This window comes from Rhinoraja longicauda, chromosome 11, assembly GCF_053455715.1.
Source record: "Rhinoraja longicauda isolate Sanriku21f chromosome 11, sRhiLon1.1, whole genome shotgun sequence".
NCBI lineage: Eukaryota > Metazoa > Chordata > Chondrichthyes > Rajiformes > Arhynchobatidae > Rhinoraja > Rhinoraja longicauda.
The window spans coordinates 59940849-59953366 of record NC_135963.1 but is presented as its reverse complement, the minus strand read 5'-3'; positions in this window follow the sequence as shown (position 1 = coordinate 59953366).

Sequence of the window (12518 nt, the reverse complement as noted above, 5' to 3'; positions counted from 1 at the left end):
CCTGTACGTCTTTGGAGTGTGGGAGGAAACCGAAGATCTCGGAGAAAACCCACGCAGGTCATGGGGAGAACATACAAACTCCGTACAGACGGCGCCCGTAGTCAGGATCGAACCTGTTCTCCGGCGCTGCATTCGCTGTAAGGCAGCAACTCTACCGCTGCGCCACCGTGCCGCCCATTTTGGGGCTCGTTCTCATCTCAATGTGATGGGATAAAGAAGGTCAATGTAGAAGGATCCTGGCAAGAGTTTGGTCCAGAAACCCAGTCATCTCTCCGTTCCCTCCACAGATGCTGCCTGATCAGCTGAGATTCTCCAGCACCTTGTGTTTTGCTCAAGATCTCAGCAGCTGCAGATTCTTAGGTTTCAAAGGTTCAAAGGTCTTTTATTGTCACGTGTGCCAATTAAGGTAGTGTGAAACCGATTTACCATACACCCATACTAAAAAAAACAACACGACACACAACTACATAAAGGTTAACATAAACATCCAGCACAGCAGATTCCCCACATTCCTCACTGTAATGGAAGGCAATAAAGTCCAATCTTCTTCCCTCCTTTCCTCCCTCGGTCGAGGCAGTCGAACCATCCGCAGTCAAAGCGGTCGAAGCTCCCGCGATCAGGGTGATTGATGCTCCCTAGTTGGGCCGGTCAAAGCACCTGTGGTTGGAGCTCCTGAAATCTGTCCCTATCCAGGGACCGCCAGCTCCACGATGTTAAAGTCCGCAAGCCCCCGCGGTTGTAGCTCCGAGGTCGATTCCCGACAGGGACCACCAGCTCCACGATGGGAAGTCCCGCTGGCTCCCGCGGTTGGAGCTCCCGAAGTTGGTCTCCAGCAAAGGCCACCAACTCCACAATGTTAGGCCGCAGTACCATACGGAAAAAATCACATCTCCGTCGTGGTAAGAGATTTTTATTTAAATTCCCCCAACCCCCCGTCCCCCACCCCCCACATAAAACAAGCTAATGAACACTGAAACATGGAAGTGGTGGCGCAGCGCAAGCACCTGCAGTCCGTTTGTCTTTTGTGTTTTTTTGTAGTTTTTTGTCTTAATTGTAGTGTTTAGATGTGATGTAGTGTTTTTTTGTGGTTGTGTACTATGTGTGGTGGGGGTTGGGGGGGGAAACTGTAAAATTGTCTCTTCCGAATGGAGACGCGACCTTTGTTTTCTGGGTGGTGTCTCCGTTCCCGCTGCGGCCTACCATCGGCCAAACACCTGGAGCTGGCGGCCTCCAGCTGGGACCACCTGGGCTCTGGTTCGCAGAGCCCACGGACTGGACTGTACTCACCACCAGCGGAGCTGGCTGCCTTCGGAGGCTGTGGTGGCGCTACGGGAGCGGCTGCGACTCGCCTTCATAGGCTCCGGAGACTTCGGCTGCGGGCCACGTGGACGTCGGAAGCTCGCAGGCCCCTGGGGGGGGGGCCGACATTGGGAGCTCCGGCAGCGGCAGCGTCTTCGCCCACCTCGAATCGCGGGGCTTGGGTCGGCCCACTGCGGACCTTTCACCGTCCGGCGCGGCCTGGAATAGGCCGCGGGATTTTCTCCGCCCGGCGGGGGCTTCAATGTCGGGAGCCCCGACCGCCCCAATGTGGCAACGTCAACAGCCTGACCGCGGGAGAAGACGGCAGGGGAAGAGAAAAGACATTCTGGCCTTCCATCGCAGTGAGGAGGTGACCGGAGGAGACTCACTGTGATGGATGTTTCTTTTTGTTTTGTGTTGGTTTGTGATTGTGTGTGTAATTGCTTATTTTTATTGCTCTTATTGTTGGACTGTGGGTAACGGAATTTCGTCCAAATGACTTGCTTTTTTGGATGACAATAAAGGCGAATCTGATTCTGATTCTGATTCTGACATTTAACACATACTTAAAAACAACAGAAAAGGAAGACAGACAGACTATTGGCGAGGCAGCCATTGGGGGCACCACCTGGTGGTTTCCATTGGTGCAGAAAGAGTTTGTCCATCCATGCTGGCAGGTCTCATAGCAGGGGACTGTTTCTTATCTAACACTTAACACGCACAGAGTCCTCAAATACATGGTGAAGTGCCAGGGGATGGAGCAGGGGGGCATTTTACAAGACTGACAATAATGTATATACGGCTACATGCAGACACCTTCACCCAGCTGAACAATGATCCCATCAAAGGAGAACAAACATTCAAACTGGGGAAGGTACAAAGTGCTGGAGTAACTCAGCGGGTCAGGCAGCATCTCTGGAGAACATGGATAGGTGACGTTTCACAGAGTGCTGGAGTAACTCAGCAGGTCAGGCTGCATCTGTGGAGAACATGGATAGGTGACGTTTCACAGAGTGCTGGAGTAACTCAGCGGGTCAGGCAGCATCTCTGGAGAACATGGATAGGTGACGTTTCACAGAGTGCTGGAGTAACTCAGCGGGTCAGGCTGCATCTGTGGAGAACATGGATAGGTGACGTTTCACAGAGTGCTGGAGTAACTATGCGGGTCAGGCAGCATCTCTGGACAACATGGATAGGTAATGTTTTGGGTTGGAACCTTTTTGCAAACCAGCATTTAGGCTGAGCAGGTTGCGCAGTTTTACTGCATTTGAATGATTTATGAATGAAAACATCGCAATTCACCTCACAGTGCACAAAGATAGTGTTCATACAGAAAGGCTTCCCGCCCTATGATTGAAAGTTAAAAGAGTGAGCATCAAAGTCCCCCTCCCACTGTGAGCATTGAGATTACTTACTGTCAATCATAGGCAATGCCTCTGTTTCATTACAACACCATGTCACTGAACATTTACTGAATTGTTACTTCTCAATTATAAAATAAATTGAAGCAATTATTCCTACTTTATTCCTTCTACACACACGTATATTTATTAATTAATCTAAAATATATATATTTAATTTATAAAAAAATATATTAAATTTTTACTGCTAGTCGAGACAGGTACTATAGCAGCATTTAAAAGACATTTGGATTGGTAGATAGATAGATAGATAGATAGATAGATAGATAGATAGATAGATAGATAGATAGATAGATAGATAGATAGATAGATAGATAGATAGATAGATAGATAGATAGATAGATAGATAGATAGATAGATAGATAGATAGATAGATAGATAGATAGATAGATAGATAGATAGATAGATAGATAAGTGTGGTTGGGGCATGTCGGGCAGCATGGGCAAGGTGGGCCGAAGGGCCTGTTTCCATGCTGTAAGGCCATGACTCTATGACCACCAGCAGCTGCAGTTGCTGGAAATCTAAAATGCAAACAGAATATGCTAGTACACTCCCAGTTCTGATGAAGGGTCTCATTTACACCAACATGATCACAAGGTAAGTGCAGGACCAGCAAGGTACTCCACACTACACACACTCATCCATTTTCTAAATGGCATGTTGATTTGAATCTTTCATTGGCAGACCACTGAAATGTTAATGCTTCTGAATAAATGGAAATCTTGTTGATTTATTGATTTGGATTTGCTGTTTGCTTTGGACCTTATCCCTTGTCATAAACGGCAGAATTACACACATTATTAATGCATATTGACCAATGCATAGAAATCCATTGCAGTATTTCAGCAGTGCAGAAACATAATCATCACAAACTCTTCCAGGAGTCAAAGTATTCTGATTGGTTTCTATTTTGATTTTGCCCTGTACCTTTGATCTGTATTCAGAAAATAATCTATATTTTGTTCTAACATGTGAATAATATACTTTAGTGGGAGAAATGGCTTGTCTACAGACTGATGGAGTAAGGGGGTGTGAAAGCTGGAAAAGAGAGGTGGGGGCGGAACAAAGCCTGCCTAGTGATAGGTAGAGATAGACAGAGTGCTGGAGTAACTCAGTGGGTCAGGCAGCATCTCTGGAGAACATGGATAGGTGACGTTTCACAGAGTGCTGGAGTAACTCAACGGGTTAGGCAGCATCTCTGGAGAACATGGATAGGTGACGTTTCACAGAGTGCTGGAGTAACTCAATGGGTCAGGCAGCATCTCTGGAGAACATGGATAGGTGACGTTTTGGGTGGGAGCCCTTTTGTAAATGTCACTCTCCATGTTCCCCAGGTATGCTGTCTGAACTGCTTCTTCTTCTTGCGTTTGAGGCAGCAGAAGTTATGAAGCTGCTTCTGCTTCTGCTGTCTCTGTTTGTTGTCGTTCGCCTGACCGAGGTCAGTTGACAGGTATCACCACGGGGAGGTCGACAACGTGAGCCCCATTGAATCGCTGAGTTACTCCAGCACTTTGCGGCTATCTTTGGTATAAACCAGCATCTGAAGTTGTTATTACAAGTGATAGGTGGATACAGGTGAGGGGGGGGGGGGGGTTGGCAGATGGGTGGAGGTGAAAAGGAGACAAAAGGGTGTCTGGTAAGGAGAGAAGTGGAGGAGGAGGGAAATGTAAAACTGGGGGAAGGGATATGGGTGGAAGGAATCAGGGAGATGGGAAGAAAGCTGGAGAATGAGACTGAGAGGGAAAGATAGATTAGCCATGATTGCATGGTGGAGTAGACTCGATGGGCCGAATGGTCTACTTGTGCTCCTATGACTTGTAAATAGATCCGTCTATAGAGCAGAAGGGAATCACCCAGGGCGAGATTTCATTTCTGCTCCAAACTGCACGTGTGGAGTTCCTAAAGATGCCTTGGGTTCACTGTGTGCCTGTGGTGGGCACCAATCCAGTTCAGTTCAGTATAGTTTATTGTCACATGTACTGAGCTTTTGTTGCGTGCTAACCAGCCTGTGGAAAGACAATACATGATGACAATCAAATCATTCGCAGTGTACAGATACATGATAAGGGGATAAGAAACAAGGGAATAAGTAGTGCTGAACTACTATCTACCTCATTTGTGAGTTTTGGACTATCTTTGATCGGACTTTGCTGGCTTTTTACCTTGCACTAAACGTTATGTGTAGGGTATGTGTAGGAAAAAAAGTCTGAAGAAGGATCTCGACCCGAAACGTCACCCATTCCTTCTCTCCCGAGATGCTGCCTGACCCGCTGAGTTACTCCAGCATTTTGTGTCTACTGTTATTCCCTTATCATGTATCTATACACTGTAAATGGCTTGATTGTAATCATGCTTTGCCGTTCTGCTGACTGGTTAGCATGCAACCAAAGCTTTTCACTGTAGCTTGGTACACATGACAATAAACTAAGCTGAAACTAAAATGTTGCTGTCGGAGTGGAGATTTAAGTGTGGAGCGATTGTAATATGTGATTGTAGATCTGCTTCTGTGGCTAGCACACAAATAGTCGCCTGGGTTGGGCGCCATCTTGGAATTGTTGCTCTGTTGCTGCCACCACTAAATCCAGACCCTATTCCTTCTCCATTGTGTGATACTATCCGTGAATCATTTGCAGCTTTGTGTTTCATTCCAGCCTTTAACATCAGAGTCGGAGGCAATATTCCCAACAGTGGGAATAGACTCTACAAAACACAGAATCAAACTGGCCCATATTAAACTTTGACATCAAGCAAATGAATTAGGTGGATCAATTTGTGGTGAATGTAACAATGCGTAACACTTGTGAATGGAGTGTCTTATACAGAGCCGTTCCCAGTTGCCTCCGATCACTCATTAGAACCAAACCACTTTTACAGGGTTAAAGTGTAACATGTAAGCAAGCAGGTATCACAGATGTAGGACAAGGTTTCTTTCTGTGACTCAGGCAATTAGCAGTGCTCCACAGCAAGCGTTTGATAGAAGGTTCAGTCTTGCGGTGGTGTGGTAAATCTGTGGGTTAGTTTTGCTTGGAGTGTGTTTAACGGGGTGGGACTGTCTCTCACAAGCCCGACCACGATCGCAGTCAAGTCCTTGGGTATTTAAGCCAGCATTCCCTCATGCAAGTCTCCCTTCACCGTACACAGTGAACCTGCATCATCTGTAAGAGGCTAACGGCCGCTGTGTGGTTCGCATCCCAGCGGAAGGCTTGTACTCTGCAGGTCTTGGACAGCCCTAAATCATTAATGCCCAGGGCACTTTAGTTCTCTCCAAACCACTCTGCAAGCGGCTGTATCAACACACAGCACTCCAGCCTGGCTCTGATTGCAAATTAACTAAGTAGATGGTTTTAATAGGAATTAATCAGGTCAAGCGCATGTGGAGTGGCACAAGGCAGCAGTTTCAGAGCACACTCTGCTCCTGTCAGCAGTCTGTGTTACACACTCCAGTACTCCCTCTTGCTTCAGCCTCACTGAGGTCTTGGCTCCTCATCCGAAGCACAGCCAGCTTCCTCACTTATTCACTCCTTCCTGTTCACCTTTCTTTCTCCCACTTTCATTGCCTTTCTCTGTCACCCAGTCACGCAGCGCTAGCACTTATTTCATGAAGGCTAGAGTACAAAAACAGGGATATAATGCTGAGCTAAACACAAAATGCTGGAGTAACTCAGCGGCTCAGGCAGCATCTCTGGAGAGAAGGGATGGGTGATGTTTCGGGTCGAGACCTTTCTTCAGACTGATTAATTTAATGCTGAGGCTCTATAAGGCACTGGTCAGGCCATGTTTGGAGTATTGTAAGCAATTTTGGGCCCCATATCTGAGGAAGGATGTGCTGGCTCGTGAGAGGGTCCAGACAATAGACAATAGACAATAGGTGCAAGAGTAGGCCATTCGGCCCTTTGAGCCAGCACGACATTCAATGTGATCATGGCTGATCATTCTCAATCAGTACCCCATTCCTGCCTTCTCCCCATACTATCTATGCTATCTTTAAGAGCTATCCTTAAGACTCCACTATCCTTAAGAGCTCTATCCAGCTCTCTCTTGAATGCATTCAGAGAATGGGCCTCCACTGCCTTCTGAGGCAGAGAATTCCACAGATTCGCAACTCTCTGACTGAAAAAGTTTTTCCTCATCTCCGTTCTAAATGGCCTACCCCTTATTCTTAAACTGTGGCCCCTGGTTCTGGACTCCCGCAACATTGGGAACATGTTTCCTGCCTCTAACGTGTCCAACCCCTTAATAATCTTATACGTTTCGATAAGATCCCCTCTCAGAGGAGGTTTACGAGAAAGATCCCAGGAATGATTGGGTTAACATATGGTGAGCGTTTGTCAGCACTGGGCCTGCACTCGCTGGAGTTTAGAAGAATGAGGGGGGACCTCATTGAAACGTACAGAATAGTGAGCGGCCTGGATAGAGTGGACGTGGAGAGGATGTTTCCACTAGTGGGAGAGTCTAGGACTAGAGGTCACAGCCTCAGAATTAAAGGACGTTCTTTTAGGAAGGAGACGAGAAGGAGTTTCTTTAGTCAGAGGGAGGTGACACTCTCTCCCCTTCCCTGTTCCCCCTTTGTGAGGAATGGGTCCACTTGGTCTAGTATATTACTAAAACTTCGATCTTGTTAATATATTTATATTTATGTATCTGAGGTTTGGTTATGGAAATTCAGCCAAAATGGTAAACACACACATACACACACACACACACACACACACACACACACACACACACACGCACACATGCACGCATGCACGCATACATGCATACATACACACACACATACACACACACAGGGTAATAATAATAATATAATATGATAATTGTAATACTTAAAATATAATAATGCAAGAATATAAAATGTTATATTGTATATCTTTCAATATATGTTAATCTCTTGCAGGGGGGGCAATGTGGGGGGTCTGACTGATGTATGAGTTAAGGGACGGGAGGGGATGGGGGTAGTGGGTTGGGGTTGGGGGTGGGGGAGGAGTGGTGGAGGGGAGTGGAGGGTGGGAGTGGGTGTGGAGGGGAGGGGAGGGGGATGGGAGGGTGGGGTGGAGAGGAGTGGGGGTGGGGGTGGGGGAGGGGAATTGTGGGGGAGGGGGGAGGGGAAGTGGGGGGGGCGGGGAGTGGAGGCGGGGTAGGGGGGGGATGGAGTGGGTGAGTGGGGGGGAGGGGGGGTTAAGGGGGATTGAGTGGAAGGGGTGAGGGTCCTAGACCAATATGGTAGAGGCTTTGGGTCCACGGTTCACTCTTACTGGCTGCAGTTTAGCAGGCCCATTCATGCAGCAACATAGAGATAGATATACAATAATCAATACTACAATCAACTAATAATCATAAAACTAGGTAACCACAATACTGCAGAGAAAGTCCAAAAACACTCAGTGCCCATTGAAGACGAGTCCAGGTTCCAGCGAAGAATCAGACACACAATGCTGGAGTTACTCAGCGGGACAGGCAGCATCACTGGATAGAAGGAATGGGTGACGATTCAAGTCGTGTCCAGCATCTGCAGTTCCTTCCTACACATTTTACCTGCTCCACTGCGAAATCTCCTCAAGGTATGCCTACTTTGAAGAAGTTCTCCTCCTGTCCGACCAAAAGATGCTGCCTGTCCTGCTGAGTTACTCCAGCATTTTGCGTCTATCTTCAGTGTAAACCAGCATCAGCAGTTCCCTCCTACACGTGCAGTGGAGAATCCTCTGGTATGGTGCACTTGGCTCATGTTTGGCACACAATAAACCTGCACATACTGGACTGTTCAGCCTCTCTTTTGCAACCAACATTATCCAACCCAGGATAGTAGTAGTATCCAACAAATGATCCTTGGAACGTTGATCTACGTTAGAATCCTTGACATGCATTACTCTGCACGGCAAGAGGAACAGAATCACATCTGTAAGTCAGGCAGATGTGGGCGGTAATCCCTGTAAGCACTCTAACCTATTCCTCTCATGATTTTGTACAACTCGATACGATCACCCCTGGGTCTCACGTTGTCGACCTCCCCGTGATGATCCCTGACAACTGACCTCAGTCAGGAGAACGACAACAAATAGAGACAGCAGAAGCAGAAGCAGCTTCATAACTTCTGCTGCCTCAAACGCAAGAAGAAGATAATCACCCCTCATCCAAAGATAAAATCTTACTTTTCTTCAAAGGTAGACACAAAGTGCTGGAGTAACTCAATGGGTCAGGCAGCATCTCGGGAGAAAATTGGTGACGTTTCGGGTCGAGACCCTTCTTCAGACTCATTTATTTCTTCCAAGTCGTTGGCTGTCTTGCCTTGCTTTCATCCTATTGGTTGAAGGGATAACCTTGCTCAATGTGTCCACATCATTGTACCACAACCACATGTGCCACATATACCTTGCTCAAGGTGTCCACAGCATTGTACCACAACCACATGTGTCACATATACCTTGCTCAATGTGTCCACAGCATTGTACCACAACCACATGTGTCACATATACCTTGCTCAATGTGTCCACAGCATTGTACCGCAACCACTTGTGCTACAAATTCAAGCATAAAATTCTCATTGTCACGTGTACCGAGGTACAGTGACAAGCTTTTGTTGCGTGCTATCCAGTCAGTGGAAAGACAATACATGATTACAATCAAGCCATTTACAGTGTATAGATACATGATATGGGAATAACTTTTAGTGCAAGGTAAAGCCAGCAAAGTCCGATCAAAGAGAGTCCGAGGGTCACCAATGAGGTAGATCGTAGTTCAGCACTGCTCTCTGGTTGTGGTGGGATGGTTCAGTTGCCTGATAACAGCTGGAAAGAAACTGTCCCTGAATCTGGAGGTGTGCGTTTTCACACTTCTATACCTTTTGCCTGATGGGAGAGGGGAGAAGAGGGAGTGGCCAGGGTGCGACTCATCCTTGTTTATATACCTGATAACTATTTCTCAGCCAGTGGATTAGTCTCTATCTTGACCTTCTGGAAAAGGTCTTACTTCAGTGCAGAGAGGTAGTTGATCATTGGCCCGGCCACTGTGGGACAACCCCTGGCCCACTGTGACAACCCCTGGCCCACTGTGACAACCCCTGGCCCACTGTGACAACCCCTGGCCCACTGTGACAACCCCTGGCCCACTGTGACAACCCCTGGCCCACTGTGACAACCCCTGGCCCACTGTGACAACCCCTGGCCCACTGTGGGACAACCCCTGGCCCACTGTGACAACCCCTGGCCCACTGTGAGACAACCCCTGGCCCACTGTGAGACCACCCCTGGCCCACTGTGAGACCACCCCTGGCCCACTGTGAGACCACCCCTGGCCCACTGTGAGACAACCCCTGGCCCACTGTGGGACAACCCCTGGCCCACTGTGACAACCCCTGGCCCACTGCACTGTGACAACCCCTGGCCCACTGTGAGACAATCTCTGGCCCATTGCACTGTGGGACAACCCCTGGCCCACTGCACTGTGGGACAACCCCTGGCCCACTGCACTGTGGGACAACCCCTGGCCCACTGCACTGTGGGACAACCCCTGGCCCACTGCACTGTGGGACAACCCCTGGCCCACTGCACTGTGGGACAACCCCTGGCCCACTGTGAGACAATCTCTGGCCCATTGCACTGTGGGACAACCCCTGGCCCACTGCACTGTGGGACAACCCCTGGCCCATTGCACTGTGGGACAACCCCTGGCCCACTGCACTGTGGGACAACCCCTGGCCCACTGCACTGTGGGACAACCCCTGGCCCATTGCACTGTGGGACAACCCCTGGCCCACTGCACTGTGGGACAACCCCTGGCCCACTGTGGGACAACCCCTGGCCCACTGTGACAACCCCTGGCCCACTGCACTGTGGGACAACCCCTGGCCCACTGCACTGTGGGACAACCCCTGGCCCACTGCACTGTGGGACAACCCCTGGCCCACTGCACTGTGGGACAACCCCTGGCCCACTGCACTGTGGGACAACCCCTGGCCCACTGCACTGTGGGACAACCCCTGGCCCACTGTGGGACAACCCCTGGCCCACTGCACTGTGGGACAACCCCTGGCCCACTGCACTGTGGGACAACCCCTGGCCCACTATGAGATTAACGGCCAAGATTCCAAAGAGTGTTGCATTCAAGAGCAGCACCCGTACATGATAATCTTCTCCGAACACCTGCACATCCTTTCTCTTAACTAAACTAAACTAAAAACTAAACATGCTCACCTTGCCTTGGGGAAGGGTGTGGGAACCAACTCAATGAACGAAGCAAATCCATTTGCTGCTAAAGGTCACGTATACGATGCGATAGAACTTTATTTATCCCAGGAGGGAAATTGGACTGCCAACAGTCATAAAACACAACAAGGTACATGAAACATGAAACATAAAACACAACAAGGTACATGAAACATGAAACATAAAACACAACAAGGTACATGAAACATGAAACATAAAACACAACAAGGTACATGAAACATGAAACATAAAACACAACAAGGTACATGAAACATGAAACATAAAACACAACAAGGTACATGAAACATGAAACATAAAACACAACAAGGTACATGAAACATGAAACATAAAACACAACAAGGTACATGAAACATGAAACATAAAACACAACAAGGTACATGAAACATGAAACATAAAACACAACAAGGTACATGAAACATGAAACATAAAACACAACAAGGTACATGAAACATGAAACATAAAACACAACAAGGTACATGAAACATGAAACATAAAACACAACAAGGTACATGAAACATGAAACATAAAACACAACAAGGTACATGAAACATGAAACATAAAACACAACAAGGTACATGAAACATGAAACATAAAACACAACAAGGTACATGAAACATGAAATTGAAGTGACGAATGGGAAGGACTGGGCATGTCAAATGTATAGCTTGAAAAACTGAACTTAACACCATTGGACAGGAAACAATGGTGGTGTGTCATTGAGTCATATATAGTTCCTTCAACTATATATATAAATTGTTGTTGTTTACTATGGTGTTTACAGAGTGCTATGTTTGCAGATCTGTTGTACCGCTGCAGGTAAGAATTTAATTGTTCCATTTCGGGACATACGACAATAAAACACTCTTGGCTCTTTACGTTCCTCTGGCAGCTTATTCCAGAAACGGTTGACTCTATGAGTGTAATAGTTACCCCTGCGGTCCTTAAATCTCTGCCCTCTCACCTTAGGCCTGTGAGCCTGTGCCCTCTAGTTTTAGAATCCTCTCCCCTCTGAGCATTCATTTCATCTGTGTTGCTCACGACAGTGTTGAGTGTTAGTCATAAGGTCATAAGTGATAGGTGAAAATTAGGCCATTCGGCCCATCGAGTCTACTCCACCATTCAATCATAGCTGATTTATCTCTCCCTCCTGACCCCATTCTCCTGCCTCCTTCCCATAACACTTGACACCCGTACTAATCAAGAATCTATCTGTCTCTGCCTTAAAAATGTCCATTGACGGCCTCCACAGCCTTCTGTGGCAATGAATTCCATAGATTCACTACCCTATGACCAAAAATTCCTCGAAGATACACAAAAAGCTGGAGTAACCATGTGGCACAGGCAGCATCTGAGAAGCAAGAAAGATTTTAGACTTGATCTGACAATAAAGTATTATTGTATCGTATCGTATCTCTGGAGAGAAGGAATGGGTGACATTTTGGGTCGAGACCTTTCTTCAGACATTCTTCCTCATCTCCTTCTTAAAGGAATGTCCTTTACAATACAATACAATACAATACAATATATCTTTATTGTACTGTACAACGAGATAGGGAATGCGACTCCCATACGATG